At 53.3% G+C, this 19,659-nt stretch overlaps 1 protein-coding gene across 6 annotated transcripts in view; it reads right to left on the reverse strand.

Moving 5' to 3' along the window:
• The window catches only part of Stk32b (serine/threonine kinase 32B), a 277,224-nt gene that overhangs the window by 209,059 nt on the left and 48,506 nt on the right, over positions 1–19,659 (reverse strand). The window contains exon 1 of one of the 6 annotated variants that reach the window (XM_078021020.1): positions 8,902–8,924. The exons of the other annotated variants lie outside the window; for them this stretch is intronic. The gene's annotated coding sequence lies outside the window, so the exon portion shown is untranslated. Of the gene's footprint in view, positions 1–8,901; positions 8,925–19,659 lie in introns of those variants that run through there. 6 annotated transcript variants of the gene reach the window in all.

Consider the following 19,659-nt stretch of genomic DNA (forward strand, 5'->3'; position numbering starts at 1 on the left):
ATCGAGTAGGAAAGAGAGGTCCCTGTGGGCAGGCCGGGCAGAGCAGTTAGCTACCTGGAGAAACATGGAAGTCCAGTAAGTGTCTCTCCTCTCACCAGACTCCAGAATAAACCCCTAGAGGGTCAGAGTCAAACGTGACGATATCAAAACCACAGCCCACTGCCCTCCGTGGAGGACATTCTGGTCTCTCCCCTTCCCTGTCACCACTGTTGAGGTGCGTGATTTTGACTCTCAGCAAGTCATCTACTTAGATCCAGGCCACAACCTCATGGGCTACCCCGGGGCTGGGGTTGGCAGCTGCCCACAGGATAGCCGCTATCCTGAGTGACCACACAGCTGTCCAGCCTCCTCGTGCGCAGCGCTCCACAACCACAGATTCAACCAGACATTGAAGATACTTGGGGGCAAAACTGCATCTGCACTGAGCACGCACAGAGGCCCCCTTGTCTATTCCCTGGATGACGCAGTCTGACTGCTGTCCATGCAGCACGCACCTTGTGTGAGGTGAGCTGAGGAACCTGGGGTGCAGGAAGGCACAGGGCGCTCACTGCAAATGCTGAGCCACTCCTGTCAGAGACATGCACCTACGGGCACCTGGGTATCTGAGGGGTCTGGATCCAAACCCCGCAGACACTGGGGGCACTGCACTCACTCCAAATGCTGGAAGTTATTGGCTTCACCCCAACACTCCAACTGCACCTGTTCACAGGTGTGTCCCGGTGCTCCGCCCCTGAGCGGGGCTGTCCACACACACAGCCTCCCTCTGTCTCCAGCTCCTCCAGAACAAGACAGGCCTTCTCGGAGCTGAGGTTCAGATGCAGAGACCCAGCTCCCGGCCAGTGTCTGCTCTGGCCAGCAAAGCCAGCGCTGTCCAGCCATTCCAGGGGACATTTTCCACGCCACGCGTCTGGTACCTGGCGCTCTGCCTGGAGCAGGATAGACAGCCAGTGTTTGCTGCGCTGAGCTGGGGCTGCTCCTTGAAGTCTCATTGAAAATTATTTTGTTGTCTAGTTGACAAATGTGCTTAATAAAGCCCCCAAACCTTTCTTTTTTATTCACTGTACTCTCTTATCAGCAAAAACACTGAGTGTCTCAGCAGTCAGAAAGTCACATGCCTAATTGGGACGGGAAAATATTATACAGCAATAAACTCGGCACAGAAGTTAATTTGGATGCTGGTGGAAATGTGGAATCCGTGATAAGAAAAGCTTCAGGGAGATGATAAGAATTAAACTATCAATTCCCTGAAAGCAAAGACCCTTAGACCTGCCTCTCTCCTGCCTGCCCAGCCTGTTCCTCTCTAGGACAGCTAGAGCAAATTCCACCAGCTATGTGGCTCAGTGCAACAGAAACTTACTTTCTCACGGTTCTGGAGGGCAGAAGTCCACACCAGGGTCTTGGCCGGGCTATGCCACCACTGAAGGTGAGGGGACCCTTCCTGTCTCTTGTGGGGGTTCCTGGAGGCCAGCAGCCCTGGCACTCCCTGGCTGGCAGCTGCATGGCTCCAGCCGCTGCCCTGACTTCATGTGGCCTTCTCCTCAGTGTGTCTCCGTTTTCTCTTTTTAGTGGGATAGCAGTCATTAGATCTAGGGTTTACCCTAAATCCAGAATGACTGCATCCCAAGACCCTCCACTGACCACATTGCAAACACTCTATTTCCAAATATGGTCCCATTCTAAGGTTCCAGGCAGATGTGGCTCATGGAGAGCCCTTCAGCCCACCACACGCACAGAGCATCCGGCACGGAGGGTGCTGAACGGGGACCGGATGATGACTAAGGACCAGAGCATGACCCAGGCTCAGGTGCACCTGTGATTACATACCAGCATGTGCACCTGCACAGAGATAATCTGGAACCAAAACTCGTCCTTCAGCTCTTCATGCTGGGTGCGTAGAATCAGAGCTAACCAGTCCTGGGTGACCTGGGCTTGGTCACCTCTGAAAGCCACCTGCAGCTGTGGACCAAGAGTGATCTGGCCACATCACTGGTAAGGTCCCCAGCTCACAACATGGTGGTGGAGAGGGAAGATCCACGGACGGCTGAACCACGGCCAGGCACCCTGAAAACCAAGCGGCCCCTCCTGATCTTTTCAGGGAACAACCACCCTGGGATGCAGGGCTTCATCTGAGGTCAGCATCTACTGGTACTTCAGCTCAACTGCTGGGCAGCGGGACGGGGCAGGCATGACAGGTACCATTAGGAAAAGGTGGGTGCTCTGCCCTTCCCATGGGAGGCCGCAGGGTCCCTGGGTGCTCAGTGCTAACAGGAAGGTGCCTCAGTGCCTCATTAGGAGCCGCTGGGCTCAGCCAGCGAGGTACAGAAGCCAGTATTCTAATGCAGACACCTACGCTTTACATATCTTCTCCTTAGACATAAACATGCACTGCCAAGCACTGGGAGGTCCTAAGTCACTGAATGCCCTGCTTGCACTTGCTGGGCACTAGTCACATCCAGTTACACTGCAGACTCCTGGGAGCAGACCTCAACAGTGCCAGTGGCCCGCAGGGGGGGTGTCCCGCGAGCAGCAGGGGTCTTAGGGCTGCTGTCCAAGTGCAGGGGTGCAGGGAAGCACTGGCCATGGTGACCCACAGCACCACCTCCCCAGCTCTTCACCCCATGGATGCATTGGTGGGGGGAGCACAGGCCCCCCAGGGACCCTCCATTCAGCCTAGCACTGGGCTTGCTCTACCCGGAGGGTGCCAGAGACTCCAACAGAGCTGAGGCTCAGGAAGCACCCAGTGATTCTCCTCTCTGGTCTCTGAGCCCTGTGATTGTTGGCAACCCATGGACAGGGAGGGAGACGGGAAAAGGCAGGAAGAAAGAGAGAGACAGGGCCGAGGGCTCTCCTGAGAGGAGAGCTGAGGAAGAGCCGCAGTCTCCAGGGAAGGGAAAGCAGGGGGACAAGCTCTGTCCAATATTAAGGTCTGCTGTGTAGCTCCAGGGCCCAGATGGGGGTGGCATGGTGAGGACAGAGCCAGGGAGAACCCGGGCAACTGAGGGCAGCAGAGGAGAAGCTGGAGCCGGGAGAGTGGCCAGATAGGAGGCCACAGAAGAATGCCCCAGGCCCCAGGCCAGGAGAGTAGAGGGTCCCAGGAGTGAACACCCAGGCCCGGCCAGCGGTCAGCACACGGCCTCACGGGGGCCAGGGCCGCAGGCAGCAGCCTTCGGCACCTCAAGGGCTCAGGTGAGTGAATGAATGGCTGAAGGAACAGGTCGGGGCAGAGTGAACCGCCCTCACTCCCCCAGACACCCCACAGGCCGGCTGCCGTGGTACCCAGGACAAGTTGCCTGAAGAGGATGGCTGTCCCCTGGCTGTCGCTGGGAGCAGCCGTTCCCCGAGCTCTGGCAGCAAGACCTGGCACAGACTTTGGAGCCAGGCAGGCCTGACACCAGCCCAGCCCCCCACCCACCGTGGCCTGGGGCTGTGTGCAAGTCTGTCCCAGGAATAACAGTCACTCACCTTCAGAATGACTGCAGAAGTTAGCAGTGACTCTCAGGAGGCACCCAGTGCAGCGCCTGCAGATCAAACCTGCCCCCTCAACTGCGCCTGCCAGCACCCTCTGGGCCCTGTGTCACGCTCTTGCAATCCATGTCACTCCTGGCTGCTGGTGTCACTAATATGGTGGTAATGGTGTGACCGCACACACAGGATCTGAAGCCAGCTCTTTCCCACTAGATGCGTGACCGGCTCCCTCAGCCTGTAACGGGGAACCGTAGCAACGGCTGGGTGACAGGGTTGCGGTAGGATCAAGTAGTTCAGCACGCGCCAAGTGCTTCAAACAGAGCCAGGCAGTGGGAAGCTCTCCGGCTCTGCCACTCGTCCTTCACTGTGGTTTTTTAATGGATGGACAGAAAAACCTCAAGTTCCCCTGACTTCCCACAGCTGCTCTAAGTAATACAATAATTCACTTAATATAGGCCATTTGCCCTCAAGTCCCTGCCGTCTGTGCCCAAAATAATTGGATATTAAATCACGCAGGAGGAAAAATGATGAGAATTTTGAGGAAACAATGGAGGCTATGAAACCAGACCCAGCAACTTCTGGAGCCCTTAGCCACATTAGCTTCAGACACGAAAATGTGTCATAGGAAATGGGACTCGCTCACCCGCAAGGCCCCTTCCCCTGTGCACAAGCTCAGTGCCTTCCTCGGGAGCTGAGAGTGTTCCTATCGAATGTATCTTTATAAAAAAGACATCCTCGTAACAGAATTTTGCAGTCATGAAATCAATTGCTGAGCGTACCCTTGGGTTTTGTCAGATTCCTGGAAGGAGAAGAACCTGAGAACAGAAGTCTGAGAAGAGTGAGAGAAAACAGAATGGAAAGACAGCTCTCCAGGATTCTCCTGGCGCCCGCTGCCAAGGAGACCTCCCAGACTCATTTGCATGAAGTCGCTAAGAAAAAACGATGAAGGCGTTTCCTCTCTTCCATGGGGAAATGGAGAGTGCTTCTGCCGGGCACTAGAAAGCTCTTGACCCCTCCTTCAGCTCCGAGGTGCTGTGGAAACCGCTCCAACCTCCAGCCTGCGGAGGAGCTGACCCTGCCCCTCCACGAGCACCCACAGCATCCTTCTCAGCAGGAAGGGGGACGGGGGCTGGGGCATCACCTCACTTGCTGATGGGTGGAACCCCAAAACACAAGTACTCGCAGGTGATGAGAACAGACACTGAGTCTTTGGAATCAAAATTCCATGGTCAGAGGAGAGGGAGACAATTAGAAAAACACTGTACCTAAAGAGGCCCCTGGCGGGTGAGTACAAAAGGAGTTCCGGAAGCACTCTGTGCACAGCGAGGCCAGAGCAGGGGGGAAAACAACCCTACACCATCTCCTGATGCTTTTACCAGAGATTTGTGCAAGTCACACTGGAGTGTTTGTGAACAAGACGTAGAATAATAGGGAAGCCTCCTGTGTCAACAGGGGACAGGCACCTGGGAATAAGTAGTGAATGAAGAGCGTAGGGTTCAGGCTCACGAGATTTCACACAGAAATGAGGCCTCCTGGGAACTGGACTAGAAGTCCTTCATGGTACATTCTGCTAGGAACTTGCCTTCAGCTGTCCATGCCCTGAGGCCTTGTGTGAGGCTGAGTCTGAGGGTGATGGACTAGTTTACCTGGAGGACATTTCAAGACAGCACAGCATCCAGCCCTGGCCCTGGCATTGCTAGCTCATTTTACCCAAATTCAGAATGACATTCAGGAGCAAAAACAGAACGGAAAGATTTCAAAAACTGGCAGTTTTTGAAAAATAGCATTAAAATAGATTAAAGTTGTAGCTAAAAAGGATGAGGTTGCTGAAGAGGTTAGTACCCTTGAAAACAAACCAAGTACTTTGCAATAGACAATCAAAAATATCTTGAGGGCATCTCAGGAATGGCAAGACCCACCATCACAGGCACACGGTGTGAAAGTGTAAACTCATTTGCAAGACTTCACTTTGAAAGGACAGCCTTTCCTGTTCCTCTAGAGCTGCCAGGAAATGGTTTCCCTGGGACTTTGATTCATTTCCCTACATCCTGACATCCAGGCCCCTGGAGGCCACCATAACCAAGGCCCAAGCAGGCACAGCCACTGTCCGGACCAGACCTGGGTGTCATCCACAGGAGGCTGACTTTGCAGGTGTGCAGAATGTGAGACTTGGAGGGTCGTGAAGGCCTCCACCAAGATTTCTAAGGAAGGCCCAGAGGCCAGGTGACATGGGGCAAGCGCAGAGTCCCTAAAGCAGCCCTATCAGGTGGATAGGACCATGCATGGAGCCATGGGAGGAAGGCAAAGCTGGAGAGACCAGGGTGCGGATACCTGCCAAGGGAAGCTGCAGGCAGTGGGCAGCAACCCAGGGAAGAGGCCGGCTGACTGCAGTAGGCAGGACCGTGGGTGCCCATGCCCTTCACAGCCCACGCCACACCCGAGGGCCCCGGGGGGCTAGACGGGACCCACAGGTTCTCACATGTCCCCTGCTGGTTTCGATCTGGTGCTCCCTCCTCGTTATTTCCTGTTCCTCTCCTTTACAGTGGGAATGTCGGCCCTGGGCCACTGCATCCTGGAACTATGTGTCTTCCTCTTTGATCTCACAGGGGCTCCCAGGTAAGGGTTTGTTGGAGTCTCGGAGGGGACCTGGACTTGGACTCTCGAGCAATGCTTGAGCGGAGGAGACTTCAGGAACCCTGGGGGTCGGACTGAGTGCATTTGCTCTGTGAGATGGACATGAGCCTCTGGGGAGCAGGGTGGTGTGTCATGGTTTGGGCCTTAAATCTCCCCCGAAAAGCGCTTGTGTTGAAGGCCTAAGGCCCAGCTGACGGCACGGTGGGAGGTGGTGGGAACTTGAGGAGTCTGGCTGGGGGAAGTGGGTTATTGGGGGGGTCCCCTCAAGGGTATATTGGGAAATTATGTTGAGTAAAAAAGCCAGACTCCCCCAAATGTGTATACCCTACAATTCCATTTACACAAAATTCTAGGAAATGAAAACTTCTCTCTGGAAACACAGGCATTTCAGGACTTGGCTGGGGATGGTGGGGGATGAAGGTCGAGAGGGCAGGAGGCGATCACAAAAGGGTGAGGAAACTGGAGATGGATGACTGTGACCTTCACCGTGAAGATGGTTTCTCGGGCACATACGTAAGTGTCTATGTACATGAACACACAGATACGCAGATGTCCATGCACGGACAACAGAAAACTTTAAATACATTCATTTAAAACACATGCTGCTTGTTGTCTATCACGGCACCTCAATAAAGCTGTTTAAAAAGAAAGAAGCGGGTACGGAGTACCCTGCCCTTCTCCCTGCCTCCTGGCCACCACGGGGTGAGCAGCTGCCTCACTACAGACCCAAAGTGAGGGGGCAGGTGACCGTGGACAGAGGCCCCCGAACTAGGAGCCAAAATCAACATCTCCTCCTTTGCAATTGGTTTTCTGTGATATTTTGTCACATGAAGGCAAAGCTCACTCCAACAGGGGTTGATAGGCAGAGTACATGAAGAATCCCCACGACTCAATGGCAAAAATTAAAATACGAGCAGAGGACTGAAACAAACTTTTCTCAACAGGAGCTGTGAATCTGGCCGACGAGTGTGCATCACAGGTCACGGGGAATTGCCACTGAACCACAGAGCTCTCCCCCTTCCCCGTGGGGATGGTGGTCAGCAGGAAGTGGGCAGATGGGGCCGGAAAGGATGCACAGGAAGAGGGTGGCTTGTTCCTTGTTGGAAGGGACACGAATTGCAATCCCCCCCACCCCCAGAAAAGAGTAGGGGGCTCTTCCAGAATCAGGGCACTTCTGGTGCCTATCCAAGGAAATGAAACCAGAACCTGGAGGGACACGTGTGGACCCCTGCTTACTCCCTCAGGAGGCCAGAAGAGGAAGCCACCTGAGGCCATCCACAGATGCATGGACACCAAAGACATGCCATGTCCCCCCACACTCACACGCACACAGGGGACACTCTCAGCCTCCAGGGGGAGGAACCCTGTCCCTGGAAACAGAATGGCACGGAGGAACCCAGGGGACCCTGCGTGATTGAAATAAGACAAGTTCCACGTGGTGTCTCGGGCAGCATCTAGAAAAGAGACCTCCCGGAACCCAGAACGACGGTCACCAGGGGCTGCGTGGGCACAGAGAGGACGGAGGAGCTGGGGAGAAGCTGCCTGGGAACACGACACTCAGCTGGAAGGAGGAGCCAGGGACCACCGCATAGCAAGGCCAGCGGAGTCGGGAGCAACACTGGACGCTGGGAAGAGTGGACGCTCCTGTTCTAACCACAAAAACGAGTAGATGAGGTGGCGGACGTATTGCCCTTCAGACTGGGTGTGTCTATGTAATATGTCCACATTTGAGACAAACAGCAAAGCACCATGTTGTTCACCATAAACCCATACAACTTCTGTTTTTCAGTTTAGAAAGCGAGATGCACAACATGAAAAACAACAAGCTATTAAAGATATCAAGATGGCGACTAACATTTGAATCGGGAACCGTGTGGCTATGATTTGGATCCACCACTCTCTGCAGTCTCAGGTCCTACCTCCTACTTACTGGAAGGAAGGAAGCCAAGGAGAGAGGGAATCACCATCAGGAGAAGTTCTGCCCTGTATCAGCCCATCTGTATCCGTAAAAAGCAGGGTGAGGTACTCTACCAGACTCACAGCTGGGAAGGCCGAGGCCTGGAAAGGTCTCTGCCAGCAGTGCCCCAGAGACCAGAGCCACAGGCTTTGAGGTTCTTTCTGGTCCAGAAACATGTCCGCCCCCCAGAGCCCTGGGAGGGGCAGAGCAGAGACGCTCGTCTTTGTTTAATGAGTAGTCAAGGGACTTGGCCACGTTCCCTGACAGGCAAGGCCACAGCAAGCACCAGCTCCTGATGACACGTCCAGTGGCTGTCCCCCAGGGGAGCCTCCCCGGGGCTCAGAGCCGGAGTGGCCCTCCTGGGTGCCCAGTAGGGTTCCTGGGATGCATTACGCACAGGTGGCGCTCTTCACTCTGGCCACGAGGAAGCTCGCGTCTGTGTGAGGGCTTCCAAGGACACGTCTCCAGCCCTGCCCCACACTGTCTGCCCGTGTTGCTCTGTCTTGATCACGTGATCATCTGGGCCATCCTGCCACACTATGGAGCCCTCTTAACCTTTCCTGGACGGAGGGTAGGAAAGCGACTTCTCACACTGACACAGGGACACCCTCCTTCCTGAACTCAGACCCTCTCCAGGGCAGAGTCTCATGTGAGGCTCTGGGGACACGGGGAGAGTCCCCAGGGGTGGAAGGCAGGCTCTCTCCTGTCTAGATGGGCACAATCCCAGCTGGACGATCAACAAACACAACAGAGCCAAAGAAGAGCGCAGGGTGATGAGCGCCGTGACAGCCACGCAGAGCCACCCAGTCCCACGGCCCCCCGTGACACAGCAAGCCCATGGGTACCTGTGCAGGGAGATGACAGTCTCAGGACCTTCTCCACCCTCACCCCTCACGGCCTCCTGAGGTCGTTCCGACAGACTCTCCAGGCTGGATCTTCAGGTGGGGTCAGTGCTGAGCACTTAGGACAAATGACAGGCTCCGACCTGCGGCATGAGGCAGCAGGCACCTCCCCATGCAATGAGGCGGCTGCAGGATCCCCATCAGGTGCTCCACTCTCCCCAGTGGCTCGGGCCAGGGAGGTGGCTCCTGGGTCTCTGCGCTGCTCCTTTTATTGGGAGACAGGAGAGATTTGTTTTGAAAGATATGATCTAAACAGAAGTGAGCTCTGTGTCTACTCCAGACTGTTTTTAAGAAAATCCAGCATTTAATTAAAGCACCTAGTGGTAAAGTGTCAGGAGGGTCCTGTGTCTGCTCATTCGGCGCATTGCTGGGAGCTCATATCACCCAGTGCCCAGGAGACTCAAGCCAGAGACCTGGGGCTGACACCATCCCGGGTCTGGGGAGTCTAGGGCCGGACAGGAAGCCTCACCCACGCGGAGGGTGCCCAGTGCTGTAAGAAGAGCGGAAGGGGCCGCATGGAGAAGTGAACTTTAAACTGAGCCTGACAATGCCCAGGAGCTGGACAGTGTCCACAGAAAGCACGGGGCGTGGATCCTCCTGTCACGTGTAACTAAAAAAAACAATAAAAGAAAAAAACAAAGGGTATGGGCAGAACTGGGGAGGAGAGGACTGTTCTAAGCGGTGGACTGCAGGCTCAGACTAGATGGGGAGAGAGCTGTCCCTGGAGTCCCCCAAGGGAGTCACCAGGCTGGGCTTGGAAGGGCTTGGTAAGGATGGTGTCCTATGCCGAGGGAGGTGGGGAACCCGGCAGGGCTCTGAGCGGCATGTGCACGTGCGTGTGTTAAAGATGTGGGTGACAGAATGGGTTGTGCCATGTAACAAGTCGACTCATCTGGCCAACAGCCCAGACCCTCCGGGGATCAAGAACTGCTGGCCTCTAGTGGCAACATGTCCCCAGGCCAGACCATGGCTCTGCTTACTGCGCTCAGTGTGTTGGTGTGCTGGGCTGCTGGACAAACGGCCGCTGACGGGTGGACACTGCCTTCTCATGCCCTGGAAGCCGAGAGTCCAAGCCCAAGGTGTGGGGGGTCTGGTGTGTGACGAGGCCCCTCCTGCTTCCATACTCTTGGGGTCCCCTCACTTGGCAAGAGGAATGGGGATCGGCTGGCGCTCTTTTGAGGGCACTAACCGCATTCCCGAGGGCTCCATCCCCTGACCTCACCCATGCTCCTGATGATGGGGCTACACCACAGGATTCTGAGGGACACTGACCGCCTGGGGACCCAGTTCCCTCCTCTGGTCACCGTCCCTCTCTCCCTGCAGGAGGCGAGCTGGCCCATCATGTGGCTCCCTTGCTCCAGGGCCTGGGTCAATCCAGGGTCAGTTGCTGCAGTCAGGCCCACTCACTGGCCCTGCAGCAAGCCATGCCCTGCCCTTCCCTGCCTCCACTCCCGCTCCACATGGTGACCTGTGCTGGTGTCACCTCAAAACTTTATGTAAAGTGCAGCTACAATTTAGTAAATGCATGGAATTTACAAAAACAATGACTTCACCATGAGCTTCATAAAAAGAAGAATACCACTGGATAACAGCTGGATTTGCAAAGAGACCAACTTCCCTGAAATTTGAAGCCCCTTTGGTTCTAGAATGATCTGTGATCCAGGGTAACTAAGCCACAGAGGAGTTCTTTCACCTCCCAGGGGCAAGGAGAGGAGTCGGTTTCACCATCTTGCAGCTCTTAATTAAGAACCGGTGCCGGCAACGTCTCTGCTGGATGCTCTGATTACCAGGCGGAGGAGGGACGTTATAAGGAAGAGACCACATGGTCCCTCTCTAGTCCACTCGCCAGCCTGGCCACCACGAGGTGACCCAGCCCAATAGTGCACAGCCCCACGAGTGAGGAATAGTGATACAAATCGTTCAATCAGACCTAATCCATACTCCACACAAGGGCCAGGGGAACGAATGGGAGAACAATAACGTCCAGGGCACTGGACATTTTTAAGACCAGAGTAAATGTCACGGAAAACTAACTTTTAAATAGATACAACAATTGTGGGCAAAAGCAGTGATGAAAATGGAGAAATACAGAATCTCAACAACAGAAGGGCCGGCGCCATGCACACACTGCAATCCAGGGCTCAGGAGGCTGAGGTAGGAGGATCACAGGCTCCAGCTGAAGAGCGAGGCCCGAAGGAATCTAGCAAGACCCTGTCTCAAAGTAAGAATTTAAAAGGGCTGGGGATGTGGCTCAGTGATAAAGCACCCCTGGGTTCAATCCCCAGTACCAACAAATAAAAAATAAGGAAAACAAAACACAGAGAACGGATGGACCTTTGTTCGGATCTAATTTCAATAAACGTCCTATAAAAGGCACATTCTAGACACTAATGGAAATTTTACCATCGACAGAATGACATTAAGTAACTTTTATTAGCTATTATAGGGGGCTGGAAATTAAAGAGATACAAATAGGAAAAGAAGAATCGAAACCATCCCTATTTGCCTTCCACATGGTTCTATATTTAGAAGACACCCCCCCCCCAAAAAAAAAAAAACCTCTTTCAGGAAACTTCTAGAAGTCATGAATGAATTCAGCAAAGTAGCAGGATATAAAATTAATAACCATAAATCATTTGCATCCCTATACATCAATGAGGAATCAACTGAAAAAGAAATTAGGAAAACGGCCCCATTCACAATAGCCTCAAACAACGACGACAATCTAACAAAAAGAGGTGAAAGACCTCTACAGTGAAAACTACAGAACACTAAAGAAAGAACTTGGAGAAAACCTGAGAAGATGGAAAGATCTCCCTTGTTCTTGGGTAGACAGAATGAATATTGTCAAAATGGTCATACTACCAAAAGCGCTAAACAGATTCAATGCAATTTCTATTAAAATCCCAATGACATTTCTTCATGGAAATAGGACCTGGGTTCGATCCTCAGCACCACATAAAAAAATAAAGGCATTGTGTTGTGTCCATCTACACCTAAGAATTAAATATTAAAAAAGAAAAAGCAGCCATGAAATTCATTTGTAAAAACAAGAGACATAGAATAGCCAAAGCCATCCTTAGCAAGAGAAGTGAAGCAGGAGGCATCCCAGTACCAGACCGTAAACTGTACTACAGAGCCATAGTGGAAACAGGCATGAAGAAGACCAGGAACAGAAGAGAGGACACAGAGACAAACCCACCGAGACGCAGTCACCTCATACTGGACAAAGGCACCATGAACACAGGGAGAAAAGATGGTCTCTTCAACAAGTGGTGCTGGGAAAGCTGGAGATCCATACTTGTAGCAAAATGAAATTAAACCCTTGTTCCTTACCCTGCACAAACTCATTTCAAAGTGGATCAAGGACGCAGGGTTAGACCAGAGACCCTGCGTGACTTTCCACCATGTCACTTATGAACCAACTTCCTCAAAAAGGCTCTTAAAGCACAAGTAAAATCAAGAATCAATGAATGGGACGGCATCAAACTAAAGAGCTTCTTCACAGCAAAGGAGACAAGAGTGTGGAGAGAGCCTACAGAATGGGAGAAAGTCTTTGCCACCTGCACCTCAGATAGAGCACCGATCCCCAGGACATATACAGAACACAAGAACTTAACACCAAACACCAAATAACCCAATCAATAAATGGACAAAGGAGCTGAACAGGCACTTCACAGAAGAAAAAAATGAAATGGGCATCAAATATATGAAAAAAGTATTCAACCCCCTTAGCAATCAGAGAGATGCAGATTAAAACTACCCTGGGATTCCACCTCACTCCAGTCAGAATGGCAATTATCAAGAATACAAGCAACAATAAATGTTGGCGAGGCTGTGGGGGAAAGGTGCACTGACACATCGCTGGTGGGACTGCAAACTGGTGCCACCACTCTGGAGAGCAGGATGGAGATTCCTCTGAAAACTTGAAATGGATCCACCATTTGACCCAGAGATCCCACTCCTCAGCATATGCTACGCTGAATTAAAATCAGCGTACCCCAGGGACACAGCCACATCAATGTTTATAGCAGCTCAATTCACAATAGCTAAACTATGAACCAGCCTAGGTGCCGTTCAACAGATGAATGGGTAAAGAAAATACGGCATGGATACACGTGGACTACTACTCAGTCATAAAGAAGAATGAAATTATGGCATTTGCCAGTAAATGAACAGAACTGGAGACTCTCGTGCTAGGTGAAACAAACCAGTCCAAAAAATCCAAATGCTGAATGTTCTCTCTGATATGCAAATGCTGACCCAAATGAGCAAGGGTCAGGGAAGAACAGAAGAATAGAAGCTCAGTGCATTAGACAAAGGGGACTAAAGGGAAGGGGGATGGGAATGGGAAAGACGGTGGAATGAATGGGACCTCACTTTCCTATGCAGACATGAACACATGACCAGTGTGACTCCACACCATGCACAACCACAAGAATGGGCAGTTGGACTCCATGTGTGTATGATATGTGCAAATACGCTCTACTGTCATGTATGTCTAAAAGAACAGTAAAAAACTATATTAATACAAAAAATTCCAAATAAATAAAGGGGTTGGGGGTATGATTCAGTGGTACAGCCTTTGCATGAAGTCCTGGGTTCCCTCCCAACACACTGCATGGTAAAGACCTACTCCCACAGGTTGCAGATCTGCCTATGACGGGTAGAAGGATGGTCCTGGAGGAGGCTGGGGACGTAGTGAGCATCTTCAACGTGTCAGAGTGATCCCGAGCTCTAAACAAACACCACTTCTAACGTCAACTTGCCAACAGCAATTCCACAAAGTCGAGAGTGACAGGAGTCTTCCTATCGCTGATGCCATTGAGGGATTCCACCTCCTGAAAGCAGATGGCGGGCAGAGGACGTGGAAGGTCGGTACTCGGGGCCGTCTGGAGCACCTTCGGGATCTGAGGGGAAGCCAAGCAACACGAGGGGCAGACTCATCAGTTCAGCTGAACCAGAGCATCTGCTCACAAAGACCCAGGCAGAGTGTGAGATGCACCGCCCAGGAGAGAGGGGGGCCTGCCCGCCACGGAGCTAAGGTCCCCCGGCTAGAGGGCACCTCCAGAGGGCACAGAGGACGCCGTCCGTCAGCAAGATGGAAGCAAATGAAATTGAAAAGCTGGCAGAGATCCAAACAGGGAAGTCGCACAAGAGGACATCAGAATGCAAATGAGTGCATTAAAACACTCCACGTCACTAGTGAGGAGAAACGTGATCCAGAACTGCACAGGGGTGTCACCACCACCGACCCACGGCCAAAATCAAGTGTCAGGCACTGGCGGTCACTGAGGGAGGGAGGAGAGCCCTCCTCAGGAGGAGCGCAAACCTGCAGGGGTGCAGCTGCCTCAGCCATGGGCACAGGCACAGCCCGCGACCAGGCGCACAGCCTGGCCCACGTGATGCTCATCTCTTCCCACGTGTCAGGCTCAGAGCTCAGAGCAGCACAGTCCTGTCATGGGACATAACCGTGGAAACCAACTGAGGCCACCCAGGACAAGGTGGGTGCATGTCAGGACTCATGCAAAAGTTTGTGCTTGTGATTCTGCTCATCCACCGTTAAGGCAACACCAACCCACGGGGTAGAATTCCTGATGGGGCGCAGCTTTGAGCAGGTAAGGGGTTGAGCTCTGTGAACGGCTGCCACTCACGCAGGCATGCGGACCCCCTGAAACGTGCCACGCTGGACCCTTGCCTCGTGCACATTTAGATACATAATGTCTCACTAAAAACATGAAGTCAGTCTCCAATCATCATAGTTCATAAAACCCTTAGCAACTGGGAACACAGTGTGAGCTTCGTCACCTGCTCATAGTTCAATATCAACAACCAACAGCACGCATCATTCTTGAGGTTAAGACTTGAGAAGAGTTTCCAGGAATAGACAAGGATGTCCTCTGTGGTGGCGGCTATTGGAGAAGTGGGCAGAGACCCAAATGCACCAGGCCCCTTTCCTTGGAGAACCAGAGTGGACAGTGAGTATTTCCCAGGGGCTCAACCTCAGTAGTATTAGGCGATGCAATCTGAATCCACAGTGAGCTACTCGGTCATCTCACTGGCCAAAAAATTAAAGCCTGAAAGTATCAAGTGTTGGCTAGGTAGAGGCCAAAAAGAACTATCAAAATTACCGGAGGAAATGCAGAGCTGCCCCTCGGGGGAATAATCTGTCAACAGCTTGTTAATTCCAGGATGTGCAACTCCACCCCTTCTCAGTGTGTGGCCTCTGACGCAGACCACCCAGACTCCCATGGATGTCCTCAAGGAAACCCAAACAGAGTGCCCATCCTCCTCAGCCACAGGAGATGTGTCAGCGATTCTAGAATGATCACAGGGACTACCAGGGAGCAGGGAATGAAGTGTTCACATCCTAAAGCAAACATTAAAAGTAATGGCCAATGAGGAAAATCAAAGGCAGAATGATCTAATTTCATTTTGGTAGAGTTTTAAAATAGGACACGATGCTCTAGGCTACATACTAATCAGCAGAAGGGTAAAAACCAGCATAGTAATGCCCGTGGTAACCCTAGGGAGGGAAAGGGTTAGGGTAAGTGGCTGTAATTGTGTATGACATTTCATTTCTTACACTGGAAGGGTAGATCCACTGGTGTGCATCACATTGCTACCTTTGTCTGTGTGCTTGACACATTTCATTCAAATGTCTAACAAAAGACTTACAAACTTATGAATGCTCAAATTCATGAAGGACTCTAGACATACTCCTTGCAAATGGTGAGGGTTGCTTCATCTGCTCGCCTTTATTGATCCCAAAATTTCTCCACTGGGAGAGAGAAAGACTGGTACATTAAGAACATTTCCCCCTCTGTGAGTTGCCAAAAGGATGCTGCTTCTAGAACACGGCTTATGTTAGTTAGCTTTCCGTTGCTATAACACAATACCTGAGATAATCAACTTATACAGAAAAGGGGTTTATTTTGGCTCAGAGTAATGGAGGAGTCCATGATCTGTGGGAATCTTGCTTTGGGCCTGTGTGGCGGCAGCACAGCATGACAGGGGCACCCTGTGGAGCAAAGCCACTCACACTGCTCACAGCCCAGATCCAAAGAAAGGGAAGGAAATGGAGAGTCCTGCAGTCCAGTCAAAGGTACGCTGGGTGACCTAAGGACCACACCACCTCCCAGCAGCAGCTCCCTGGGGCCCAGCGCTTCACACATGGGCCTTTCGGGGACCCTGAGGGTCAAAACCACAGCAGAGGTCATGAGACAGTGGCAGACACAAACATCCAGGAGACCTGCAGCGTGACGGCGTCCCACTGAGAAGCCAACCCGGTGCCCTCCTGGGGAGCTGCTCCACCCTGGTCTTGGTCCTTCCCAAAGCCTTTGGAGTCCACCTCCTCCTGCCACACGGACTCCCTGGAGTCTCAGGGAGCAGCTGGGCTGCGGTCGGCTCAGGGCGGCCCTGAGGGAAGGCCAGGGAGGGGGCGGCCCGCAAGCCCGTGGCCAAGCAGCGGAGGAGGCAACCGAGGTGTGAAGGCACCTGACTCTGCAGCTCGGCCACCTGGACCTCAGGGAGGCCGCGAGGGCAGGGACAGCCACACAAGGCCCACGGGCGGGTGGCACAGAGTGGTGGTGCCCACAGCCCTGGAGGCTGGGGTCCACGGGGCTGTGGAGGGCTGTTCCTCCTGCAGACTCCGGGTCTGGCCTGGCCTCCCCCGGGGCCGTCCCTGCCCTCACCTCCGCGTGCTCTCGGCCTGCACACGTGTCTGCATCCCCTTTTGGGCCAGGAGCACCCACTGCCCCCGCAGCAGCCTGACTGTCCCTGGGAAGGCTCGGCCTCCATCTCCAGTCCCGTGCTGAAGGGCTTGGTGTCAGGACTGAGCCCAGGAATTCGGGGAGGACACATGTGAACCGCAGCAGCCCCCGGACCCCAGAGCTGACCGGGGCCTCCCTCTGCGTGGACCTCGTGCGCCCCGTGGCCACAGGAACCGGCGTCCTGCCTGCGCTCCGAGTGCAGAGATTGCTCCTCACTCCCCAGTGACTGCCCAGGACCGTCCACAGCCCAAGACTGCTTCAGAGAACATTCCAACTCTTTGTTAAATGAACCCGTCAAAACGCCTTTGCTCCTCCGTCGGCCACCGGCGGACGCAGGCCCCAGCTCCCTCCTCCCACGCGTGCACAGGGCCGGCTTGCTCCCTCCGTTCTGAGGAAACACTCACTGCCCCGGTGGGCAGGGGGTCTGTCCCTACATGTCCAGGTCCCCAACACAATGGCTCTGAAAGGCAGGGCACTTTGAGAGAGAGGGCTGGGGGTGACAGTGAGCCCACTGGGCCCATCCGTGGACGGGTGAACGCCATCTCACAGGAGCCACCAGGTCTCGGGGGTAGCCATGAAGCAGGTAGTGACAGAGCAGGGCCAGCCCCAGGAACTGCGGATCAGAACTGCAGCACGGTCCCAGATCACCCAGTTAGGAGGGCGACGATTAGTCAATAACACACTGGTGAGGACGAGGACGGCGGAACGGGCCCTGGGTGCTGGGCGGAAACGACACCCAGCTACAGGGTCCAGCTGTCCCATCTCAAGGTGCACCTCTGAAGGACATGAGGTCAGCAGGCAAAGAGACCCCTGTTTGTCACGGCACTGTCACAACAGCCCAGGTGTGCAGTCAGCCCAGGTGTCCGCCAACAGGTGGATGGATAGAGATTATGTACACACACATGCGCACACGCACGCACACACACACACACACACACACACACACACACACACACTGAAATATTACGCAGCCACAGAGAAGAATGAAGTCCTGTCTATACGGGAAAATGGGTGGAACTGGACTATATCATCTTAGGCAAAACGAGTTATTCACTGAAACACGAATATCACATGCTTTCATATGTGGAAACTAGGAAGGCAGAGAGGGGGACAGGCAGGCCCCAGGGACTATTAGGGACTAGAAAGGGTGGCAGGGGAGAGAGAGGGAAGGAACAGGGGGGCGGGTAGAAGGGTGGATGGACAGGATCCATGTGTGATATATGTGGGTATGAAAACATCACAATGAATCCTATTAATTTAAACCAGGCTACCCCATGCACTCTGGCCCTCACACATACTCCTATTGGGCTGTGATGCAGGATGAGGCTCTGGCCAAATGTAGCTGCTCAAACTTGGACTTCCAGATCCCCAAACCTCTTTTCCTTATAAAGTAGTCATCCTCAGGCATTTTGTTTTAGCAGCCCAAACAGACTTTGATGATGACTCTAGTAACTAATGTCGAACCCGTGCTCTCCCTGTGCCAGGGGCTGTGTTAATGTGCCCTAGGCCACCGACTCCTCACTACACCTTGCCAGCTAGATGCAACCACCTGCATTTTATAGATGAGGACACAGAGATGAGGGATACTATGTGTTGTCCCAGGTCACAATGCTACAGGATGATCATGTCAGAAAAGGGCAGGGAGGGTCTATCCATCATGGCTTCCACCTGAGAGGGAGCAGGACGGGTCCCAGAAGAGGAGAAGGGACACAGTACAACCTCTACTTCAGCACCGGAAGCCGGACACTTCTGCAAACAAAAGGGACATAAACTCAGCCAAACCCCAGTGAGCCAGGAACTGAAGCCAGTGCTTTAGTGAAGGGTGGCCTCCTGGGGACGGGACTGTACCCACCAGGTGACCTGGAGCAAGGCATATTTGCAAAACTGAATTTGACTTACAGGAGGCATTTGCTTAAGAAAAGCCGTGTTCCTAAATGTAAATCTGCGTCCTCCTGGGCAGGAATCTGGGTTGCATTTCATCTCTGCACCCAGCCCCAGAGGGCGGAAATGCAAATTAAAGAAATGTTCTGAATTCCTTAAGAAACAACTCTTCCCCCAGCCTAAGCCACTCTGGTCTGTAGTTGGAGTAGGAGTCATGCCCACGTGTCCTGTTGTGATGGAGACCTCCTCTCTGTCACTGCGTCTAGAAACACAGCAGTGAACTCCGACAGCGGTGCCCCTGTCACCCCTCCTCCTCGTCAGGCCGTCTCTCTGGGGTTCCACAAAGAGGTCATTTTGGTTTTTCTGTCTTTCTCTGCTCCCCCTTCTTGGGCCACTTGCCTGCCTCCTCCCTCTTCTCTCTCTTTCAGAGAAGCAGCTGTGGTGCCCAAAGGCCCGACAGCCCCCAGCCCCTGCTGCGTTGCAAAGGGACAGCGCAGTGTGGCCCCTCCGCGGAGCCCAACCTCCTGGCAGGGGCAGCATCTCAAGGTCCAGGGGACTCTGGTGCTCTTGCCCCAAGGCTCCTGCGATGCTGCTCTCCAGCCACCTCCTCTTGGCCCAAGCATGCTGTGGACACCCACTGTGGCCAGTACTGTACCAAGAGCCTGAGATTGCTGCCTGTGCTCCCCTTGAGCTGCTCAGCTGTGTGGCTTCTGTGAGTCACCCAACCTCTCTGTGCCTCCATTCAGAGGTATGACTGGAGACCTTCTGAGTCCACTTGACTTATTCAGAGTATCTCTTTAAAGAACTGAATTAGACATGAGCTTCAAAATCAAAACATTTCACAAAAGTATCCAGATTTGGGCCTCTTCAGAAAACCAGTCACCTGGCCACTCCCGGCCCAGGGTCCTACAGGACAACTTGGTAGAGCTGGGTAGCAGCTGCCCACCCTGGATGGGACAAGCCACTCCTGGGAACACAGGAGCTCGTGAGTGGCCAGGGCCTCTCACACCCACAGCCACTGCCCCCGAGGCCACTGAGCTGGGGACCA

Source organism: Ictidomys tridecemlineatus, chromosome 9, assembly GCF_052094955.1.
Source record: "Ictidomys tridecemlineatus isolate mIctTri1 chromosome 9, mIctTri1.hap1, whole genome shotgun sequence".
Taxonomy (NCBI): domain Eukaryota; kingdom Metazoa; phylum Chordata; class Mammalia; order Rodentia; family Sciuridae; genus Ictidomys; species Ictidomys tridecemlineatus.